Source organism: Chlorocebus sabaeus, chromosome 4 (assembly GCF_047675955.1).
Source record: "Chlorocebus sabaeus isolate Y175 chromosome 4, mChlSab1.0.hap1, whole genome shotgun sequence".
Taxonomy (NCBI): Eukaryota; Metazoa; Chordata; class Mammalia; order Primates; family Cercopithecidae; genus Chlorocebus; species Chlorocebus sabaeus.
The window spans coordinates 38,127,065-38,151,560 of NC_132907.1; the positions used below are offsets into that span (position 1 = coordinate 38,127,065).

The following is a 24,496-nucleotide window of genomic DNA, read 5'->3' on the forward strand; positions in this document are numbered from 1 at the left end:
TATCTGGCCAGATGCAGTGGCTCACGCCTGTAATCCCAGCACTTAGGAGTTCAAGACCAGCCTGGGTGACACAGTGAAACATCATCTCTACTAAAAATTTTTTTAAATTAGGAGATCGACTTGAGTAATAACTCCATCTCCCACGTGGCATGGGCAGCAATGCATCAATTACAGTCTTCCTTTACTGGGAAAAAATTAGCTGCACATGGTAGCACACACTTGTAGTCCCAGTTTCTCAGGAGGCTGAGGCAGAAGGATCGCGAGCCTGAGCAACAGAACAAGGCCCTGACTCAAAAAAAGAGAGAAATACCTGACAATTACCTCATATGATACAGAATTTAACTTTTTAAAAAATAAGGTTCATGGCCAAGCGCAGTGGCTCATGCCTGTAATCCCAGCACTTTGGGAAGCCAAGGAGGGAAGATTACCCGAGATCAGGAGTTCCAGACCAGCCTGGCCAAGATGGTGAAACCCCGTCTCTACTAAAAATACAAAAATTAGCCAGGCATGGTGGTGGCCACCTGTAATCCCAGCTACTCAGGAAGTTGAGAAGAATAGCCTGAGCCCAGGGGCTGGAGATTGCAGTGAGCCAAGATCACGCCACTGCACTCCAGTTGGGCAACAAGAGTGAGACTCTGTCTCAAAAACACAAAACAAAAAACAGGGTTCATACACTAGAATCAATAATTATCAAGGAGCTGCTAATGTACCATACCTTAAAATACAAAGGTAGGTTTTGTTATTTAAAGTTTTCAGGCCAGGCGCAGTGGCTCACGCCTGTAATCTCAGCACTTTGGGAGACCGAGGTGGGCGAATCACAAGGTCAGGAGTTCAAGGCCAGCCTGGCCAACTTGGTGAAACCCCGTCTCTACTAAAGATACAAAAAATTAGCAGTCATAGTGGCGCATGCCTGTAATCCCAGCTACTCGGGAGGCTGAGGCAGGAGAATCACTTGAACCCAGGAGGCAGAGGTGGCAGTGAGCACAGATTGTGCCACTGCACTCCAGTCTGGGAGACAGTATAATACTCTGTCTTTTAAAAAAAAAAAAACAAAAAAAAACTTATTTACTCAAGACACAAACACTACAATGCTTTATATTTTGTTTTAATTACGCAGAAAATGAAATTACCTTCTCAAGCACTAACATAGAAAGAACATGGAATTTATCAGTTTCTCCCTGCCTGCATCCATGCCTTGGCCAGCAGTATAATTCTAAAACGAAAGAAAGAAAAGGAAGGAGAGGAAGGAAAGGGAAGGAAGTGGGGTGAGGGGGAGGCAAGGCAACAAAGTCACTTTAAGAATTTCAAGTAAGGGCTGGGAGCAGGGGCTCACTCCTGTAATCCCAGCACTTTGCAGTGGGTAGATCACTTGAAGTCAAGAGTTCCAAAAGAAAAAAAAAAAAATTGTTACAAATACATCTGGAACCACCAGGTCTAGTCGACCAAACACCACTTAATATATTCCAGGTACACCTAAATTCAAGTAGTATGGGGACAGCAGGAGGTCTTGAACAGCATACAGCAGTATGAGAAATCGGCACTTAATCCAGCAGGTAAGGGAAGTATTAAAAGCAAGTTTTAAAGTGACAATTACATGTCTGGAAGTATGCTTTCAGAAAATAAATCTTGTAGCAACGTGTAAAAGGAAAGGGAAGAGTCACCTTTCGATTCTTATCTCCTTCAGCCACCTTCCTTTCCAGGGCTAACCCAACACACCACATTACTGGTTTCCCCTGTATTCCTATGGCTACTCCTCCTCAGTCTCATCAGGTTCCACCCATCCCTAATGTTCATATATCCCAATGTCTAGCCCTAGTTCTAATATTAGTAATATAAAACTATAAGTTAAAAACTATAAAAAATAGTCAGAAACTAAATACTATGACACTGCTGACTTTTGTTGTATCTACCAAACAGGAATATCACTAGTTTTACTTCACAGGAGTATGATTACATACAAGTATTTTGTATGTTAAAAGAACAAAAATATTGTGGAATTGATATAGTATTCTGAAAGAACACAGAAAAGAACTGTACTAAGCGTACCCTGCCATTGTAAATGTACTCTTTGATTTTGTTTGAGAAATATTTATTGGAGTCCAAATCATGATTAATTCATATTAAATCCCACTTTATCATGAGATATAGTAAGATTTTTCCTGTTTAACAGATGCCTATTACCTAAAGAAACAAATAATTTTAAGCATAAAATTATTGCAACTGCAAAGCCAAACAATATATTCATAACTGGAAAAAAAAAAAAACGTGAAGCAAATGACATTTGGAGTACCAAAAAGTTAAATAATTACTAATAAACATTTATTTAGAGATAGTCTCACTCTGTCACCCAGGCTGCAACCTCCGCCTCCCAGGTTCAAGCAATTCTCCTGCCTCAGCCTCCCGAGTAGCTGGATTACAGGCATGTGCCACCATGCCTGGTTAATATTTGTATTTTTAATAGAGACAAGGTTGCACCATGTTGGTCAGGCTGGTCTCGAACTCCTGACGTCAAGCAATCTGCCTGTCTCAGCCTCCCAAAGTGCTGAGAATACAGGCGTGACCACGCCTGGCCTAATAAATATTTATAAAGAACAATAGAAAACTAAGAAACTATGATAATCACTACCATAACAGAAATATAAAAATACTCAATTTACACAAGATACTGAACTTGTTTATTCTGTTCATTAGTACCCATTACAAATACAACAGGATTTCAAATTCATGATGGCATCGTGACTTCAAAGATCCTATTTAAAAGGCAAAAAAGAACAAAGGAGTTAAAGAATAGTAAAGGAATAAAACTGTGATAATGAAAAGGCCGTGAGCCACTTCATGAAATTTTTGGAATGACATAAATGCAGCATAATAACTGATGAAACAAGACAATGAAAGCCAAGGCCTAGAAGACATGTGGAAGGCAGAATACAGTGGGAAGCTGATCTGCTCTCTAGAATGCTGAAATGATTTAGGATTACAAAACTGCAGATACAAAGGAGGGCAGAGCGGGAAATGGGATTGAAAAGAAGTAGCTGAAAAACCTGAATGTACAATTGTCTACATGAATATAAGCAAACACAATAACATAACGATGACACCGAAACAAAAAGGAAAGGTAGATTCTCTCAAACACAAATAAGGAGCTAATATGGGTTCTGGCACCAAAGATACTTGGCTTTTCAGGGTCCTACAACATTGACAGCTGTTCAATAAACACTGCTAACATACACATTAACTCTCAAACAACTTTTTATTGCCTCATTCTTAAATATGAACAATCATATTGACATATTGACATATTGACAATCATCAAACATTTTAAGCAAAGTAGCAAGTGAAAGAGATCATTTAAAAAAACTATCAACAAAAAGGAAACAAAGAATTTAAGAAATAACTAGCAAGATAAATGAATTTTTCAGAACCAAGGACAAACAACAACTTCTAGAAAGAAAACAATACCTGCCTGCAAATGAAGAAAAAAATGAGACATTAAGCAAAACAAATTTTAAAGCAAAAAAAACTGAAGCAGGCCGGGTGTGATGGCTCATGCCTGTAATCCCAGCACTTTGAGAGGCTGACATGGGTGGATCACCTGAGGTCAGGAGTTCTAGACCAGTCTGGCCAACATGGCAACCCCATCTCTACTAAAAATACAAAAACTTAGCTGGGCATGGTGGCGGGCGACTGTAATCCCAGTTACTTGGGAGGCTGAGGCAGGAGAATTGCTTAAACCAGGAGGTGGAGGTTGCAGTGAGCTGAGGTCGTGCCACTGCACTCCAGCATGAGCGACAGAGCGAGACTCTGTCAAAAAAAAAAGAAGCAAAAGATTTTCTTTTACAATTCTGGGAAGCTTCAGGAGAGTTCCTGCTCTGAGCATGGAAATAAAGATTCTATAACAATTCTTCTCCTCAAATGGAGAAGGAGAATACGTAAGAAAGTCTTGTAAACTGTAAACTACTATATAAATTACTTTAAAAAAAAAAAAAAAAAAAAAAACACGGGCTAGGCGTGATGGCCAGGCAGGAGAATCACTTGAGGTCAGGAATTTAAGATCAGCCCGGGCAACACAGAGAAACCCCGTCTCTACTAAAATTCAAAACAGGCCAGACGTGGTTGTTCACGCCTATATCCCGGCACTGTGGGAGGCTGAGGCAGGTGAATCACTTGAGGCCAGGAGTTCGAGACCAGCCTAGCCAACGTGGTGAAATCCCATCTCTACTAAAAATAAAAAAAATTAGCCAGGTGTGGTGGCGTACACCTGTAATCCCAGCTACTTGGGAAGCTGAGGCAGGAGAACTGGATGAACCCAGGAGGCAGAGGTTGCAGTGAGCCAATATCGTGCCACTGCACTCCAGCATGGGCAACACAGCAAGATTCCGTCTCAAAAAAATATATAAAATAATAAAATTCAAAACAATTAGCCAGGCCTGGAGGCACACGCCTGTGGTCCCGGCTACTTGCCGGGCGGCGGGGGGGCGCTGAGGCAGGACAATGGCTTGAGCCCAGCAAGTCGAGGTTGTAGTGAGCCCTGATTGTTCCACTACTGTACCACTCCAGCCTGGGCAACAGAGCGAGACCTTGTCTCCAAAAATAAAAATAAATAAATAAAAAGATTATGACAATTTTATTTAAATCCTAGTTCTTCTAGTACCATGAAAGCAAATTTGTTCAGTGGTTATTTGCCATTTATAGCATCTGATGCTATACAACACAAAATAGGTGGAAAACAAAGGTGCACTAAGGTAATGCTTATCCTGAAATTACCAAATGTGAAATCCACCAGACTAAATTTCTCTACTATTAATCTGATAACAAATTAATTTCATATCTGGTTACTTTGTGTTGAAACTCCACATCAGTAAAGAACAGTCAAAAGAAGTCTTGACTCTGAGGCCACACATGGTGGCTTACACCTGTAATCTCAACACTTCTGGGGAACTTTCAAGACGGGAGGATCACTTGAGGCCAGGAGTTCCAGACCAGCCTGGGCAAAGAGAATCTAGTCCTTGGCTCTACAAAATATTAAGAAAATAAAAAAATAAATCCTGACTTTAAAAACTGAAAGTAACTAGGCAGAGATAGAAAACGCTGACAAAAAGTAACCATCATATAGAAGGAAAAGGAAATACTGAGAGACTATGTGCAGATATCATACTGACTTTTACATATCTTAACCACTGCAAAAAAAAAAAAAAATTTTTTTTTTTTTTTTTTTTTTGAGATAGAGTTTCGCTCTGTCACCCAGGCTGGAGTGCAGTGGTGCAATCTCAGCTCACTACAGCCTCCACCTCTCCGGTTCAAGAGACTCTTCTGCCTCAGCTTCCCAAGGAGCTGGGACTACAGGTGCACGCTACCATACCCAGCTAATTTTTGTATTTTTAGTAGAGACGGGGTTTCACCACATTGGCCAGGAGGGTCACGAACTCCTGACCTCAGGTGATTCGCCCGCCTCGGCCTCCCCAAGTGTTGGGATTACAGGTCCTCATGAGCCACTGCACCCAACCGAAAAACTTATTTTAATATTCATTTCACAAATAAAAAATCTTTGGGCTTAAAAAGGTTGTCCCTAAGTCATCACAGCTAGCTCCTAATGAGCTTCAAATACAAGCAAATACATCTTACTCCAATGTTTTTTCATCTACATTATGGTACAGAATTCAGTTTCAAAACTGTAACTTCGGTAACTACAACAAAATAGGCTTTATAATTTGCATGTTTCAGGCTAATCAACTTCCTAGAATTAGAAAGTAAATAATTAAACAAAATGTTAAGAATAAAATTTCTAGGTCAGACGTGGTACACTTTGGGAAGTCAAGGCAGAAAGACCATTTACGCCCAGGAGTTGGAGACCAGCCTGGGAAACACAGGAAGACCCCATCTCCACAAAATATACAGGCATAGTGGCATGTGTCTGTAGTCCCAGCTACTTAAGAGGCTGACATGGGAGGATCACTTGGGCCCGGCAGGTCAAAGCTGCAGTGAGCTGTGATTGTGCCACTGCACTCTAGCCTGGGCAATAAACTCTGTCTCAAAAAGAAAAAAGAACTCAATAGAAAAATCAGCAAAGGATATAAACAAAGTTCAAAGAAACTAATCTTATACATGGAAAATTTTTATTCTCACTGCAAAAAAAAAAAAAAAAAACCCCATCCTCAAAAACCTAAAACCAGAACTACCATATGATCCAGCAAGCCCACTGCTGGGGATGTATCCAAAAGAAAGGAAGTCAGTATATGGAAAAGATATCTGTATTCGTATGTTTACTGCAGTAATATTCACAACAGCCAAGATACGGAATCAACCTTACTGTCAATCAATGGATGAATGGATATAGAAAACATAGTATGTACATGGCTATGGAATATTATTCAGCCATAAAAAAAGAACAAAATCCCGTCGTTTGCAACAAGGATGGAACCAGAGGACAGTATGTTAAATGAAATAACAGAAAAATAAATACTGCCACATTCTCTTGTGTGGGAGGTTAAAATGAACTCACAGAGATAAAGGAGAATGATGGTTACTAGAGGCTGGGGAGTGGGAAGGTTGGGGAGATAAAAAGCGGATAGTTAGTGGGTACAAAAATAGGAGGAGTAAGATCCAGTATTTGGTAGCACAACAGGGCAACCACAGTTAACAATAATTATATATTTCAAAGTAACTAAAATGGAGTTGGAATGTTCCTAAGACAAAAAATTACAAATGCCTGAAGTGATATTCCCACTACCCTGATTTGATCATTACACACTGTATGTACCAAAATATCATGAGCTCCTTAAATAAGTGTAACTATTATGTATCCATAAGCAGAAATACATATAATTTTTTACACAAGGCAAAAATGCCCAAGAAAAAAGTCTGATACACCTCATTAACACTAGAAATTTACATTGGTACACCTATATGGAGAACAACTGGGCATTATCCCAAATTACACTCAGAAATTCACTTACAGGAATTTGCCTTATATTTATGAGAACTATTCACTAGTGCTACTCATAATAGCAAAAAAGAAACAAAAACAAGAAACAGCCTAATGTACATTAATAGAGGTCTAGTTATACTACCATGCAGCCAATAAAAAGAATGAGGTAACTTTACACATATTAACATGCAATAATGTTCTAAGTTCATTAAGTAAAAAAAAAAGACTGCACAGCAGGGTAGACATGATGCCACTCCTTGTATTAGAAAGCAAAAGAATGTGGTTTTATACACATCTCTAAAATACGTTAAGAAACTAACAGCGGTTTCCCCAGAGGGGAACTGCTGAGAAACAGGATTAAAGGGGTGACTTTCCTCTAAACCTCTTGTGGTACACCTTTTGTAATTTGTGTGCATAAATTCAAAACAATTTTAAATTTTTAGTCTGACTCAATTTTACTGTTTCCTGAATAAACTTCTTTTAAAAAAAAAAAAAATTCCAAAAAGGATGAGTTTGTGTCCTTTGTAGGGACATGGATGCAGCTGAAAACCATCATTCTCAGCAAACTATCACAAGAACAGAAAACCAAACACCGCATGTTCTCACTCATAGGCGGGAACTGAACAATGAGATCACTTGGACTCGGGAAGGGGAACATCACACACCGGGGCCTATCATGGGGAGGGGGTAGGGGGGAGGGATTGCATTGGGAGTTATACCTGATGTAAATGACGAGTTGATGGGTGCAGCACACCAACATGGCACAAGTATACATATGTAGCAAACCTGCACGTTGTGCACATGTACCCTACAACTTGAAGTTTAATAATAATAAATAAATTTAAAAAAAAAAAAAAAATTCCTTAAACTCTTAATCCATTTTTTTTTTTTTCCTGAAACTGAGTTAGGCTGAAGACCAATCATCCCAAGCACAGGAAACAAGTTCCAACAAACTAATTTTTTAACTGAGCCCAACCTATGAACCAGATAGCACTAACAAAAAATACTTCTCATATATATATATTTTTCGAGTCAGGGTCTCACTCTATTGCCCAGGCTTGAGTGCAGTGGCATGATCTTGGCTCACTGCGACCTCTACCTCCTGGGCTCAAGGGATCTTCCCACCTCATTTCCCCAAATAGGTGGAACTACAGGTGCAAGCCACCATGCCCAGGTAGTTTTTGTATTTTTTTGTGGAGATGGCGTGTCACCATGTTGCCCACACTGGTCTCAAATTCCTGAACTCAAGTGATCTCCTACCTTGACCTCCCAAAATGCTGGATTACAGAGCGAGCCACAGCACTCAGCCCAGGCTGTTTCTTTTTGAGGCGGAGTTTCACCCTTGTCACCCAGGCTAGAGCACAATGGCTCGATCTCAGCTCACTGCAACCTCAGCCTCCCAGTTCAAGCAATTCTCCTGCCTCAGCCTCCTGAGTATCTGGGATTACAGGCACCCGCCACCAAGCCCAGCTAATTTTTGTATTTTTAGTCGAGACAGGGTTTCACCATGTTGGCCAGGCTGGTCTTGAACTCCTGACCTTAGGTGATCCACCGGCTTTGACCTCCCAAAGTGCTGGGATTACAGGCATGAGTCACCGTGCCTGGCCAGCAGTTTCTTTAGATTTCATCTCATTTAGTCCTCATCCCATCCCCAGAAGGCTGGTGTTACCCTCTTTTCAAAACAAGAAAAATAAGTGTTTATATAGATGAGAAGCCCATTTTAAAGTTCCCAAGGTCATAGTACTAAACAGTAGTAGCTGAATTAACCACTCTGGATACGCATACATACTATAAGTAACATAGGATACATCAAGCAGAGATCTTACCTAATACAAAACATTGGCCTTCACAATAGACATAAGTAACTCCTTTTTTTTTTTTTTTGAGACGGAGTTTTGCTCTTGTTGCCCAGACTGGAGTGCTATGGCATGATCTCAGCTCACCGCAACCTCTGTCTCCCGGGTTCAAGCGATTCTCCTGCCTCAGCCTCCTGAGTAGCTGGGCTTACAGGCATTCACCATCACTCTGGGCTAATTTTGTATTTTTAGTAGAGATGGAGCTTTCCCATGGTGGTCAAGTTGCTCTTGAACTCCTGACCTTAGGTGATCCACCTACCTCAACCTCCCAAAGTGCTGGGATTACAGGCATGAGCCACCATGCCCAGCCAACTCCTAAATTTTAAGTTTTACTCAGGCACTGTCTTACTACCGCTATGTCAAAAAGTACAAAATACAGATCTCGATCACATAGACAAGTAAAAGATGAGCAGTTTGAGCTATCACTGCAATCTAGCACTATCCCCAGACTACTGTCCTCTCAGCAAATTAAGTACTCGAAGTACTGAACAGGAAGAACCAAAGTGAAAACATTTTCATTCACTTTTCATCATTTCCATTTGTCCTTACAAAAGGAACTCATTTCAACCAGACACAAGAATAATTCATGTAAAAAATGTGAAACTACCAGTCAAGTTAAAAGAAAAAAATTAAGGAACCCTGCTCAGGTGAGTGCATTTTTCAAGTAGTTTTCAAGCCAGTGTTCCAGAAACAATTTCATCACTCTCCTGAGGATACTCACCTGTAACAGCCTCAAGTTTAGCATCCTTCTAAGAGCTTTAGTAAACAAGGTCCTTGCAAGAGATCTATAACATGCTTTTCTTACATAGAACGAAAACACGATCACACAGGTAAACTTTGTAACGACAAAAATAATTTAAGTTCTGTGGATATTTATCTGCATTAGTTTCCTCCTCAAATAAAGACACACTACAAATGAACTATCATGGCCTGATTTCTGAAAATGAGAAGTCTTAAATTCTGCTGATAAATTTCAAAGCCACTCCTTAAAACCTAGATAGGCTGGTGTGGTGGCTCACGCCTGTAATCCCAGCACTTTGGGAGGCAGAGGCGGGCGGATCGCGAGGTCAAGAGATTGAGACCATCCTGGCCAACACGGTGAAACCCCGTCTCTACTAAAAATACAAAAATTAGCTGGGTGTGGTGGTGTGCGCCTGCTCAATCGCTTGAAACCAGGAGCCGGAGGATGCAGTGAGCCGAGATCACACTACTGCACTCCAGGCTGGTGACAGAGAGATACTCGGTCTCAAACAAATAAACAAAAAAACCCCTAAAGATAAATGTATTTTGTTTCTTTGAACCTGAGAGCAAAAATAACCTAGGTTTCAAGCCTTCTGACTCAACAGTTCGAAATTGGGGAAATTTTTAAAGGCAAGGGTCACAGTAAACAAATCTTGATGAGATGAGGCAGTCCCTTCAAAAAGCTAAGAGCAAGGCTGGGTACGGCGGCTCACACGTGTAATTCAAGCACTTTGGACAGCAGAAGCAGGCGGACCACTTGAGGTCTAGAGTTCGAGACCAGCCTGGCCAACATGGCGAAACCCACCTCTACTAAAAATACAAAAATTAGCTGAAGTAGCTGGTCACAACAGCAAGTGCCTGTAATTCCAGCTACTTGGGAGTTGAGGTACAAGAATCACTTGAACCAAGAAGGCAGAGGCTGCAGTAAGCCAAGGTCGTGCCATTGCACTTCAGCCTGGGTGACGAAGTGAGAATGCCACCAAAAAAGAAAAGAAAAAACAGCTAAGACCAGCCAGGCACAATGGCTCACACCTGTAACCCCAGCACTTGGGGAGGCCAAGGCGGGCAGATCACTTGATCCCCAGAGTTCGAGACCAGTCTAGGCAACATGGCAAAACCCTGTCTCTACCAAAAAAATACAAAAATTAGCCAGAGATGGGGTACACACCTGTAGTCCCAGCTACTCGGAAGGCTGAAGCGGGAAGACTGCTTGAGCCCAGGAGGTCAAGGCTGCAGTGAGCTGTAATCACCGACCACACTCTAGCCTGGGTGACAGAGCAAGACCTTGTCTCAGGGGGAAAAAAAAAAAAAAGGCTAATAGCAAATCCAAAGCCAGTCTTGAATCTAGTAGACAAAAATCTCATATAACAAATTATTTTAGCTTGAATAAATAGGTAGCTGGTGGAGCCATACTGAAATGAGAAATAGAGAGAGTATGAGGCTAGGAAGTAAGACTGCAGTTTGCCTTTTATTTTTTGAGATGGAGTCTCGCTCTGTTGCCCAGGTTGGAGTGCAGTGCCACAATCTTGGCTCACTACAACCTCCGCCTGCTGTGTTTAAGCGATTCTCATGCCTCAGCCTCCTGAGTAGCTGGGATTACAAGCACCCACCACCATGCCTGGCTAATTTCTGTATTTCTTTTAGTAGAGACAGAATTTTGCCATGCTGCCCAGGCTGGTCTCAAACTCCCAAGCCATCCACCTGCCTCAGCTTTCCAAAGTGCTTGGATTACAGGCATGTGCCTCCATGTCCAGCCTGAGTGTAGCTTGGAACGTTAAACTTGACATGTAGAGAAGTCAAGGTGGCAGTTAAGTTATAAGCCTATAATACGGGGAGAAGACCTGAACTGGAAATTTAAACTTGGGATCATTTGCATAAATATACCTTTTAAAGCTATGATATCGTATCACAAATTACAAAAATATTATCCCAAGAGTGGAATGCATGTGCTTCAACAATTTTTTTTTTTTTTTTTGAGACAGGGTCTCGCTCTGTCGCCCAGGCTGGAGCAGTGGTGCAATCTTAGCTCACTGCAACATCCACTTCCTGAGTTCATGCGACTCTCTCACCTTAGCCTCCTGAGTAGCTGGGACTACAAGCATGCACAACCATGACCGGCGAATTTTTGTACTTTTTGGTAGAGACGGGGTTTCACTATGTTGACCAGGCTGGTTTCAAACTCCTGACCTCAAGTGATCCACCCGCCTCAGCCTCCCAAAGTGCTGAGATTACAGGCGTGAGCCACCGAGCCCAGCCTCAATAATTTTAAATGTCATATATACACATATGTATTACAAATACATTATATGTACACAGATATATATATCTCTTTGTTGTATGTATATATATGTGTATCTCGTTTCTGTTGCTTCTGTCCCTTCAATGTATACTTACCTATGTCCTCCAATTCACAATCTCTCCCTCCTGGTTGATCATACGGTCTTCAACCACTACCACCTGTGACCAGCCACACCACCATTTTCTATATTTTACAATTTCAAAGCATTTAGCATTCATTTTTTCACTTGACTTTAATAGCAACAACTCTGTGAGGCACTATTTTATACAGCAAGAATTAAGTCATAAAGACTATGTTGGTCAATATCACATAGCTATTATATAATGTAACAGATGGCATGAAACCATAATTCAAATTCAAGGACTCTTTTTATCCTGTATTCACAGAACTTCACAGCAAACTACATGGACAGAGGAATCTTACGTTTTTGCCTTGTTCACTAGAAAATCCCAGCACCAACGATACCATAGGCATTCAAACATTTCCTGAGGCAAAGGAAATCTCCAGCACATAATTAGCACTCAAGAGAGAAGAGTCCCAAATCCACTGTTGAGATAATATATTACAGTAAATAAGTTGATACTTTTACATCCTACTTTCTTATTTCCAGTATAGAAATGCTGTCATTTTCTAAGTATGCTCAAGTATGAATTAGATACCTAACATTTCAAGCCACTTAAAAGACTGATACACAAATTCAAGATGTCATTATTTTGCAACAGGTTTTACTTCACACACCCACAAAAACAATTTCCTTATTACTCCAAATTTCCTATAAAAGATTTTTTAAAATGTAAGACATCCAATGTTAAAGCAGAAAGAAAAATCAAATACTATTTTATTTATGGACTAGCATTCCATGGAATTAGCATAATACATACACACACACACACGCACACATCTCCCTCTCAATGAGTCCAGAAATAGACACACATAATTTGATTTTCATCATAGAAATTTCAAGGTGATTCAATGGGAAACAAAATCTTTTCAACAAATGAAACTTGCACAACTGGACATTTATATGGAAAAAAAATTGGGGGTGGTCACCGTAGCTCTCGCCTGTAATCCCAATACTTCGGGGGGCCAATGCAGGAGGATCCCATGAGTCCAGGAATTTGAGACCAGTCTGGGCAACACAGTGCAACTCCATTTCCACAAAAAAATTTAAAAATTAGCCAGGTGTGGTGGCACACACCTGTAGTCTCAACTACTCAGGAGGTTGAGGCAGGAGGATTGTTCCAGTCCAGGAAGTCAAGGTTGCAGGGAGCTGTAATTACGCCACTGCACTCCAGCCTGGGCGACAGAGCAAGATCCTGTGTACCCCACCCCCCAAAAATTGGACATTTTTTTATCACATCACATGCAAAAAAAACAAAATGAATCAAAGACCTAAAACGTTAAGAACGAAATTACAAAACTTCTACAAGATAGGAGAAAACCCTATGACCTTGGGTTAGGCAATGACTTCTTAGGACACAAAAGCACAAACCATGAAAGAAAAAAAAAAAATTTTTTTTTTTTTTTTTAAGAGGCAAGGTCCCGCTCTGTCACCCAGATCAGAGTACAATGCCGCAATCATAGCACACTACAGCCTTGAACTCCTGGGCTCTAGCAAACCTGCCACCTCAGTCTCTCAAGTAGCTGAGGTATGCCACCATGCCCACTTGATTTAAATTGTTTGGAGAATAAGCATCTTAGTATGTTGCCCAGGCTGGTCTTGAACTTCCAGCATAAAAGGATTCTCCAGTCTCAGCCTCATGAAGTACTGAGACTAAAGGCATGAGCTACCAGGCATTTTATTTCAGTATTTAAAACTTTTGCTCTTCAGAAGACACTGTATTAAGAAAATGAAAACAAACCACAGTCTGAGAGAAATTATTTGCAAAACATGTATCCAAAATACATAAAGAATTCTTACAATTCATTAAAACAACCCAATTTCTTTCTTTCTTTTTTTTTTTTTTTTTTTAAAGACAAGGTTCACTCTCATTGCCCAGACTGGAGTGTAATGGCTTCATCTCCACTCGCTGTAACCTCTACCTCCTGGGCTCAAGCCTCCAGAGTAGCTGGGACTGCAGGGGGCATGCCACTGTGCCAGGCTTACTTTTATACTTTTTATAGTATATTACTTCTATGATTTTGGAAACACTTTTTGTAGAGCCACCATGTTGCCCAAGCTGGTCTCAAATCCCTGGGCTCAAGCGATTCACCCACCTTGGCCTCCCAAAGTGCTGGCATTACAGGCATGAGGACCGTGCTTGGGCCCCAGTTTTTGTTTAAACAGGCAAAATATTTGAACAGACACTTCACCAAAACACACGAAAAGATGCTATCATTATTAGGGAAATGCAAATTAAAGACACAATACTAATTCCAACTATACACAATGGTTAAAATTTAAAAGACATAACCAGCCGGGCGTAGTGGCTCATGCCTGTAATTCAAACACTTTGGGATGCTGAGGTGGGCGGATCACCTGAGGTCAGGAGTCCCAGACCAGCCTGACCAATATGATGAAACTCCGTTTCTACTAAAAATACAAAAATTAGCCATGCATGGTGGCATGTGCCTGTAATCTGAGCTACTCAGACGCTGAGACAGAAGAATCACTTGAACCTGGTAGGTGGAGGCTGCGGTGAGCTGAGATCGTGCCATTGCATTCCAGCCTGCGTAACAAGAGCAAAACTCTTGTCATAAAAAAAAAAATAAAAATAAAAAAGGCCCAAGGTGGTTGCCAAAACAAATTTTAAGGAGTGCTGGTGATAACAACATCCATTGCTAGTGGGAAGGCACACAATTCACATGGCCCGGGCAGTTCTGCTAGAGATTTTCATATGAGAAATTAAAACTTAAGTCCACACACCCCGTATCAAAAATAAGAATTAAAAAGAAGAAGCCGGATGCGGTGACTCACGCCTGTAATCCCAGCACTGTGGGAGGCCAAGGAGGGTGGATCACAAGGTCAGGGGTTTGAGACCAGCCTGGCCAACATGGTAAAACCTCGTCTCTACTAAAAACACAAAAATCAGCTGGGTATGGTGCCGGGCACCTGTAATCCCACCTACTCGGGAGGCTGAGGCAGAAGAATCGCTCGAACCTGGGAGTTGGAGGTTGCAGTGAGCCAAGATCGAGCCACTGCACCCTAGCCTGGGCAACAGTGTGAGACTCCATCTCACCCCCCAAAAAAAAAAAAAAAAGGCCAGGCACAGAGGCTCATGGCTGTAATCCCAGCACTTTGGGAGGCTGAGGCAGGCAGACAGCTTCAGGTCAGGAGTTCAAGACCAGCCTGGCCAACATGGTGAAACCCCATCTCTATAAAAATACAAAACTTGGCCAGGCCTGATGGCAGTTGCCTCTAATCTCAGCTACTAGGGACGCTGAGGCAGAAGAAGCGCTTGAACTCGGGAGGCAGAGGTTGCAGTGAGACGGAATCATGCCACCACACTCCAGCCTGGGCAAGAGGGAGACTCCATCTCAAAAAATAAAATAATTAAAGGGAAGAAAATGGAAAGACCAAAAACACTGCACCCACCAAGCTGTGAACAAAAGAATAACTAAAGAACAAGAAACTAAATGACATATCTTGTACATAGAAAGATGCAGAAACTAGCAATTATTTGCAGGGTTATACAGCAAATCTGTTAACTGTTCTGATGGGTGGGACGGCTGACAAAATGGGAAAAGCAAGCAGGTAAAACTGAAATACAGAGTCACAACCACAAAACAGTTTACCAGTAACAACGAACATTTTGTTTTTCAACATTTCTGTTGAAGGTAATGGACCTACTTTCCAGAAAAATGCACTGAAATGCCCACAAAAGTATCAATTTCGGAGAATTCTCAGAAACCACCGTCTTGGCCTGGCATGGTGGCTCACATCTGTAATTCCAGCACTTTGGGAGGCCAAGGTGGGTGGATCACCTGAGGTCAGGATTTTGAAAAGAGATGTATTCCCTGGCCGCCCCCAACTCCCCCCCCCCTTTTTTTTTTTCTTTATGTTCCCTAGGCTGGTTTCAAACTCCTGGGCTCCAGCGAGCCTTGTGCCTCAGGCTCCCAAAGTGTTAGGATAACAGGCATGAGCTACCATGCTCTGCCCCCTCACCCCTTTTTTAAACAGTATTTTATATATTAGAGGTTTTGTTTTTGTTTTTGTTTTTTTGAGATAGTCTTGTTCTGTCGCCCCGGGCTGGAGTGCAGTGGCGACGAAAAACACTGAGGCGCCTGGCCTCTTCTTATTCATTTAAGAGACAGGGTGTCACTCTGCCACCCAGGTTGGAGTGCAGTGGTGTAATCACGGCTCTCCGGCGTCTCAACCTCCTAGGCTCAAGCAGTCCTCCCGCCTCAGCCTCCCAAGTAGCTGGGACTACAGGCGCATGTCACCATGCCTGGCTAATTTTTTTTATGTTTTGTAGAGTCTTGTTACGTTTCCCAGGCTAGTCTCGAACTCCCAGTCTCAAATGTTCCTCCTGCCTTGGCCTCCCAAACTGTTGGGATTACAGGCATGAGACACTGCGCCCTGCCCCCTTTAATTCTTAATTCAGTTTTCAAATTATACTTTAAAGCCATATTTAAATTTCTGTCGAGGTAGGTGGATCACCTGAGGTCAGGAGCCTTGCAGACCAGCCTAACCAACATAGGGAAACCCCATCTCCAAAAAAAAACACAAAAATTAGCTGGGCATGGTGATGGGCACCTTAATCCCAGCTACTTGAGAGGCTGAGGCAGGAGAATCGCTTGGACCCAGGAAGCGGAGATTGCAGTGAGCTGAGACTGCGCCATTGCATTCCAGCATGAGCGACAGAGCGAGACTGTCTCAAAACAAAAACAAAAAAAAAAAAAAATCTTTACATCTGTATTGCACTTCACAATTTACAAAAACCCTCCATACACATTTCCATCAGTTTAATGAAGAAACTATGGCCAAAAAAAGTTAGGTGAACATACAGTCACACAGGCATTTTTCTAGATATTCCATAACCTAAACCAAGTTCCCTTCCAAAGTCTCAGCCTTGACCCTTTTTCTACATCACCACCTTACCTGGATCTAAACTGTTACCTAAACATTGATAGATCTGAATATTGTTACCTAAACATTTTTATCAAAAAAGAAACAAAAAAGATGGTTTGGTTAAACAAAGTTAAATAATCTGACCAGGTGCAGTGGCTCACGCCTATAATCCCACCACTTCCCGAGGCTGAGGCAGGTGATCACCTGAGGTCAGGAGTTCGAGACCAGACTGGCCAACATGACGAAACCCCATCTCTACTAAAAATACAAAAAATTAGCTGGACATTGCGGTGGGGACCTGTAATCCCAGCTACTCGGGAGGCTGAGGCATAAGAATCACTTGAACCCGGGATGCGGATGTCACAGCGAGCGGAGATTGTGCCAGTGCATTCCAGCCTGGGTGACAGCAAGACTCTATCTCAAAAAAAAAAAGAAGTTAAATAATCTGGTCTGGTTTTAAGATCTATCCTCACTTGCTTATTTTACTTTCAGATTAGAAGTCCTCCTCAATTATCCCTTTCTTGAAACTCTCCCCATTTTTTTTTCTGTTCACTCTTTCTGTTCTTTCTCCATTACTCTTCTCCCTTCCTCAATTTTAATGTATCAGCAGTTTCTACCATAAAAATCCATGTAACTATTTTAATTCAAAAACAAAGACAAGGGGCTGGGCCCTGTGGCTCACACCCATAATCCTAGCACTTTGGGAGGGGGAGGCGAGCAGACATCTGAGGTCAGGAGTTCGAGAACAGTCTGACCAACATGGTGAAATCCTGTCTTCTAAAAATACAGTATCAGCCAGGCCTGGTGGCACATGCCTGTTATCCCAGCTACTCAGGAGGCTGAGGCAGGAGAATCGTTTAAACTGGGGAGGCAGAGGTTGCAGTGAGCCGAGTTCATGCCATTGCACTCAAGCCTGGGCAATAAGTACAAAACTCTGTCTCAAAAATACCCAAAAAACAAAAAAAAAAAGGAGACTAGGTAAAACAAAGCTATGCATTTAGCTCCATGCCTGTGGAAAGAGGTTACGGGTGAAAGAAAAAATACAACAAGGCCAGGCACTTGTGGCTCACGCCTATAATACCAGCACTTTGGGAGGCCAAGACAGGAGGAACCCTTGACCCCAGGAGTTCGAGGTTGCCTGAGCTACAATCCCGCCATTACACTCCAATCCGGGTGAGAGAGCAAGACCCTGTCTCAAACACACACACACAATTTAATTTTAGCTAACCAAAGATATCACCCAAATAGTTACTAGCAAATAGCAAAACAGTAGTATCTCTTAGTTTATTACCAAACTCCATTAGTAGTCTGTAATCGACATCAACCAGAGAGAAGCAGTACATGAAAAGAAAAACAAAAATATCAAAGATAATGTTCAAATAAATGAATTAGTAAAGTAAAATCCCCAAGAAAGCAGTGTAAGTATGGCATAGTGCTGAGTATGTGCTCTGGAGTCAGACTGCTTGAACAGTTATTTGGTCAAGATTACAATTCTAACAAAGTAACTTTCTCCCAGTCTCAGCCTCCCTAAATCCTAATTTTCTCATCAGTACCACAGTGACTATAATAGTACTTTCCTTACGGGATTAAGAATTAACTAAAATATGCCACATAAATTACACAGCAAAACATATGACACCATCATCATCTATAAATGTTAGCCACTATGATTATTATTTTTAGAACTACAGTTTACAAAGAGAGAAAAAAGGAAAATATAAAGAGTAAGAAAGAAAAGGAAAAGTGGTGTAACTTCTGGGGAAAATCATCAGTCCAGCAATAGTTCCAATTACCAACGGGTGGAATTACTTATTTCAATCTCCAGAAAATAAAATGCTGAAAATATCTGTCAAAATGTTCAAGTAAATCTGTCCTTGAAGAACTGCTGTAAGCTAAGTTCACAAATGTTAGACTACTCACAGATTAAAGTTAACTGTTAAAAACTCTGATCTCTGAAGTAATCTTCATTCTGACACTACTGCTTAGGGGTAACAATACCAGTAACGGTAATTTAGAAGAAAACAAGGCTAGACGCAGTGGTTCATGCCTGTAATTCCAGCAGGAGTTCAAGGCCAGCCTGACCAACATGGTGAAACCCTGTCCCTACTAAAAATACAAAAAATTAGCCGGGCGTGGTGGTGGGCGCCTGTAATCCAAGCTACTTGGGAGGCTGAGGTAGAATCGCTTGAACCCAGGAGCGGAGGTTGCAGTGAGCTGAGATTGCGCCACTGCACTCCAGCCTGGGCACACAACAGAGCAAGCCTGTCTCAAAAAAAAAAAAAAAAAAAAAAGAAAAAAAAATCACGAATAAATATTATACAGTTTTCTAGGAATAATGATCGTCTGACTCCAGTTCAACTTCTTAATCATATTTAAGATGTATATTCTTAAGTAACTTGAGAAGTCACTGAATTGAGGAATGAACAAAATACAGGCTCTCCCAAGTGAAAAGGTGTGGAATGTTCTCACCAATTTTACAAATCAAGGTAGACAATCAGAACTACCACACAGGTCTGACCTAAAACACATATAACCTAATCCACTATGACAAAAGGAATTACTGAACTCTCTAATATCAATTTCAGAGGAAAAAAAAACTGTATTTTTTACTACCACTTTTGCTCCATGGGGACTAGCAGGATTCAACAGTTTAAGCAAAAAAAAAAAATTCGTTCAAAATAAGCAACTGACAAGTTATTAGGTTAGGCCATTCTGGTAAAGGGTTCAAAAATTACAATTTCGGCCTGGCACGTGGTGGGCTCAGGCCCGTACGTAATCCCAGCACTTTGGGAGGCCAAGGCACAAGGATCACCGAAGGTCAGGGGTTCGAGGCCAGCCTGACCAACATGGTGAAAACCCGTCTCTATTAAAACAAAAACAAAAACAAAAAATTAGTCGAGCCTGGTGGCGGGCTTCTAAATTGCCGTTACTGATATTGTTATCCCTAAGCAGTAGTGTCAGAATAATCCCAGCTACTTGGGAGGCTGAGGCAGGAGAATCGCTTGAACCTGGGAGGCAGAGGCTGTGGTGAGCCAAGACCATGCCATTGCACTCCATCCTTGGCAACAAGAGCAAAACTCGGTCTCAAAAAAAAAAAAAAAAAAAAAATTACAGTCTTTCGTCTCAGAAAGACCATGGAAATAACCCTCTAATTTGAGTTATACTCATGTGTTCACTAATATTAATTGCCTAAAAATTAAATTTTGTCAGTAGTCAAAGAGGAAAAAAATTAAATTTTAGTGTATCTCTTTAAAAAACACTAAATGCCTGTGATTCACTGAAAAATTAAACGTAGTAACTAATGGTAACTAGAAACACCATTTAATCCTGAAAAATACAAACATTAAAAGACAACTCTCCCACCTGTCAAAACAATTTCTATTATAGCAATTAATATTCACAACATTTTTTTTAAAAAAAGCTTTGTTTATAAACTTAGGCCAGCATAACATCGAGTGAAAAAAAATGTATACTCATATTCTCTTAAGTTACTTAAAGGTTCTTAATTCAGCTTGCTCAGTTCCTTTGAGCTGCTGGTCCTGGTAATACCCTCCTTTTTTGAAAGTAAAGTGTTAATTAAGAAATAATCTGAAATACAAAACCATTTCAACAAAACTATTTCAAAAACTTAATTTCTATAACGGATTAATATGTTAGGAACAGTTATGCCTTAAAACAAGCTAGTTCATGAAATACATTAAAAACTGCTACCTGTAATATAACCAAACTATGTAACCCCAAATGCAACACTAAACTGCAGTTCGAATGCAGTCTAAACTCACATTTGAAAAGTAAACTGGCTATCAAGGCACATGCATTTAGAATGCAAACTGGCTAAGGCGGCACGTGGTGAATTATTTGTTGCATTTTTTCCTACCTTTCTACCCCTATGAATGAATCCTCAAAGCCTAAGGCAATACATACTAGCCAGACGAATTTAGCTTTATACTTAAAAAAACACAAAAACCTGTAGCTTAGGACTGTTTGAATCTGAAAAATTCCTAAGCTTTAAAGGTTTTTTCTGAATTTCAGTTTACTCAGACAATGGTTAATAGCTGTTTTCAGACTGTCAAGGAAACTGAAACCAAGCACTATTACTGCAAGAAACTGAAAGGCTTCCAAGAATAACATAGGATAAACTCGACTCCCATTACAGTTTACAAATGAACATTTGATTTGCTCACCATAAAAGTACTTACAAATTCCAACAGGACTGCACAGGAAGGTGTTGGTTTTTTCTTTGTAATCTTTGTTTTCCAGTTTGTATTTTTATTTTGTATCCTCTGAAATAATATCGAAGTTCTTTGAAGATACTTAACCTATGACTATTTGACATAGAGTTACTTCAAGTCAGCTACCCATACTTCTGTTTTAAAGTTTTCATATGGCTATCTCCCGAATTAGCCAAGTTCTTTAGATTTAAGATCAAAGTCTTCTTTATTATTCCATGTACTTGCCACTGTTGTACTTGTCCACTCCAGATGAAATATCCAATTTACGAGCCAAAAAGCAAAAGCAAAAAGAAAATTTCACATCTGAAGAGCATTCCTAAATATCAGCATATACAGAGACACACATAGCTATCTCAACACTACCATGCTGCCGGGAAACTGCAACATCTTAAATTTCTACGTAAATAAAAGATAAAAGGAAAAAAATTCGGTATTCTTTCAATGTCTTCATTTAGAAAAAGTGTCCCATTGTAACATGAAAGAGCTGAAGTCAAAAATTCCTAAAACTTTCAATAAAGGTAAAAATAAACTGCCATGAACCTTCAGCACTACTCAGTCATTTGAAACTGCTGAAACTACTCAGTACACAAATCAACGTCACTCAGTTTCGGCTGAAGAACCCCAACAACGGGGTGGGGGAGGGGGAAGGCAAAAATTACCACCAGCTGAAATACTGTAACCAGTTATATAATCCGTTTGAACCAAAATACTGAAGAAATGCTGCCTGGGTCTCTTTTTAAGTAGCTTGCTGAATTGTTCACTACTATCAATTCACTTCATAGACGATTCTTGCCAATTTTAATAAACTTCTGGGGCAAAATTATCCAAAAACATTGTAAATCCAAAATGGCCACTTAAAATATCCGGGGCCTTCTACACAAAACCTAGAAGATGATCTTCATATCTGAGTAATTCATTCACCTGTAAAAGTTATAAAAAAAAATTATATACTGAGTTTTGATTTTGAACTAAAAAAAAAATCAATCCCCAACTTAAAAAGTCAACCTCTGGAGAGAAAATCACTTCTGTATAACCTTACAGGAGCCTGGAAAAGGGCTTTACCCAAGCAAGCACCCGATAAAAGTCTACTGAATGAAAAACACATCGGAGTAGAGGGAGATAAAAACGGTAGGTGACGGTATCATGGAGGGCAAGGGCAAATTTCACCTGGGAAGGGGTGCAGATCCAATATTGGGGAATTATATAAGCAAACCTTCTTATACTTCTTGAATACATTTGAAACTATGAAACCGTCACTTAATCTTACAAAAGATCTTCTCCAACCCTCTTCGATGTACCAAGGAAAGCGAAGACAGGTGTGTTGCCACGGAGCATTAGCAAATGTAACTCACAGAATAATAAATGTAAAGAAAAGGAGGCTCCCTCCAAATTAGAACGTCTACCAGAGGAAGCATATTGCCCCAGTAAGGCCAGAAAGGTGAACTAGAAGTAGGGCAAACCCGCTCCTTAAATTCTCCCGAGGAGACTTCCCCACTTCTGAGGGAGCAGAGGGCTAGAAGGTGTAGGTTTCCACTTCCTCGAATTAAGAAAACAGCTTTCTCCCAAAACTGAGGGGGTGGAAGGGACAGGGCCCTTTTCGTAAACCACAGGAAGAATGGTTCTCTCCCAAAAAAGCACATGTCCCCTCAGACCCCACAAGACTCGGAGGAACAAAGTAGCCTTCGCCCCAGTCCACGGCAAGTGCCACGGACCTGGGAGAGGCGGGGAAAGCTGAGACGCTGCTGAAGAAACCGCCGAAGGCCACAAATCGGCCTCGACTCCCTCAGCCCTGAGAGGGATAGTGGTGCAAAAGCAGGCGGGCGTGTGCGAGAGGCCGGGGGAAGGCCGAGCACGGAAGGCGTCGGACCCGCTCCCAGCCTCCGCCAAACGGCAAACACCCCCCAACCAAGCTGCCGGGGCTAAACCACCCACCCCCTCCTCACAACCGCCACCTCCGCTCCACCTAGGCCGAGTCAATAGCTACAGGGGCCTATCGGCGCCTCCCTCCCCTCTTACTCCTTGCTCCCCGCCGCCCCTCCGTCCGCGGGCAGCCTCTCACCTCGCGCCGCCAACGCCGCTCCCGACCCCTCAAACCCCAACACGGACACGGGCACTCCCCTTCTCCCCCGGACTCGAGCGTGGAGCCTAGAGGACAGTGTTACCTTCTGCCCCACCAGAGGTGCCCCTGGCCTGGGGGTGTCGACGCGCCTGATCCCGGGAGAAGGTTTTCGGTACTTTGAATAATCCCCTTTTGCCGCTTTTCCCTCCCCCACAACCAGTCTCAGTCCCAAAATGGCGCCGACCCGATCCGCAATGTTCTGGGCCAAGTCTCGCGAGATCGTGGACAGTGGCGAGGCGGGGAAGGAACTAGAGGGGTTGAGAAGAGGGGAAGGCGGGGCGAGGAGAAGGAGGGAGAAAGGGTGTGGAAGAAACGGTGCGAACGAACCTACTGGGCGGGACACCAGGAAGAGCGCCTCCACCAGAGAACCTTCTGGCCCAAGCAACCGCTCACGCCGCGGTCAAAAAAGCTCCGCCCTCTACGTCGGGCGCCTGGGGGGAGGGGGAAGAAGGCGTGGCTAATCCTGGGGGCGGGGCTTTGAGGAGGCCCCGCAGCAGGGGCGCGCGGGGGGCGGTGGCTCCACACGGTGACGTCAGGAGCAGCTGGAGTCGGGGATTACCCCCTGCTGCTGACGTGAGGACGGTGAACAATCGGGAACGTTCGGTGGAAGGGGGAATTCCCCGCCGCTCTGTGAGGCGCCCCTCCTCCCGCACTCCCCCCCGCCCTGGGCTGCTTCGGAGTCCGGGCTGTTGGGGCCGCGGGGAGGGCGAGAGAGGAGTGCTGCGCCGGGAGGCGGCCGCGCAGGCTCGAGTGGCGCGCGGCGCGGCGTCTTCCCCACATCTAAGCTCCCGAAGCCGCGCCGCAGCTTCTCAGAGCTTCAAGCTGCGGAAGACGCCGCGGCGCGCGCCTTTCGCCGGGTACCCCGCTCGGGCTTCGCGCTCGGGCCTGGGTGAAGCGGCGCTCACACGGCGCCTATACCCAGCCCTGCGCAGGCGGAACGTCTGCCGAGCCGGCGCCGGAGCGATAGGGCGGGCTGAGGGGATGCTCCACCGTGGCGTGCGAACGCGGACTGTGTTGGGCGTGAGAGGAGCACACGGGAGCCCTACGGCGGAGGAAAGCAGACGTGCTGGGAGCCAAGACCAGACTCTCAGAGGGTAGAAATGGCTACTAGATATAATTGTGCTAATTATTTTTCTTTCTACTAAATTTGCAGTAGGTGAATTATTCCAACAGTCAGAGTATCAGAACCACAGAGCCCATTCGAGATTTTAAAAAATCAGTATTATGGTGTTCACAGTCGTTTATCTAATTGTGACACCTTTTCGCCTTATAACCGTGGCCTCACTTTAACACCTGGGAGATTGGCATTCCAG

General features: G+C 42.5%; 1 protein-coding gene across 7 annotated transcripts in view; it reads right to left on the reverse strand.

Annotated features, from left to right (window-relative positions):
• Positions 1–23,379, reverse strand: part of GPBP1 (GC-rich promoter binding protein 1) — an 87,956-nt gene extending 64,577 nt beyond the window's left edge. For 3 of the 7 annotated variants that reach the window (XM_007973133.3, XM_007973117.3, XM_007973080.3), the window contains exons 1-2: positions 23,227–23,379; positions 21,032–21,985 (exon numbers count right to left, since the gene is read on the reverse strand). The gene's annotated coding sequence lies outside the window, so the exon portion shown is untranslated. Of the gene's footprint in view, positions 1–21,016; positions 21,986–23,123 lie in introns of those variants that run through there. The other 4 variants (XM_073014757.1, XM_007973087.3, XM_007973107.3 and 1 more) reach the window with 3 other exon arrangements.
• Positions 23,380–24,496: the final 1,117 nt, after the last annotated feature.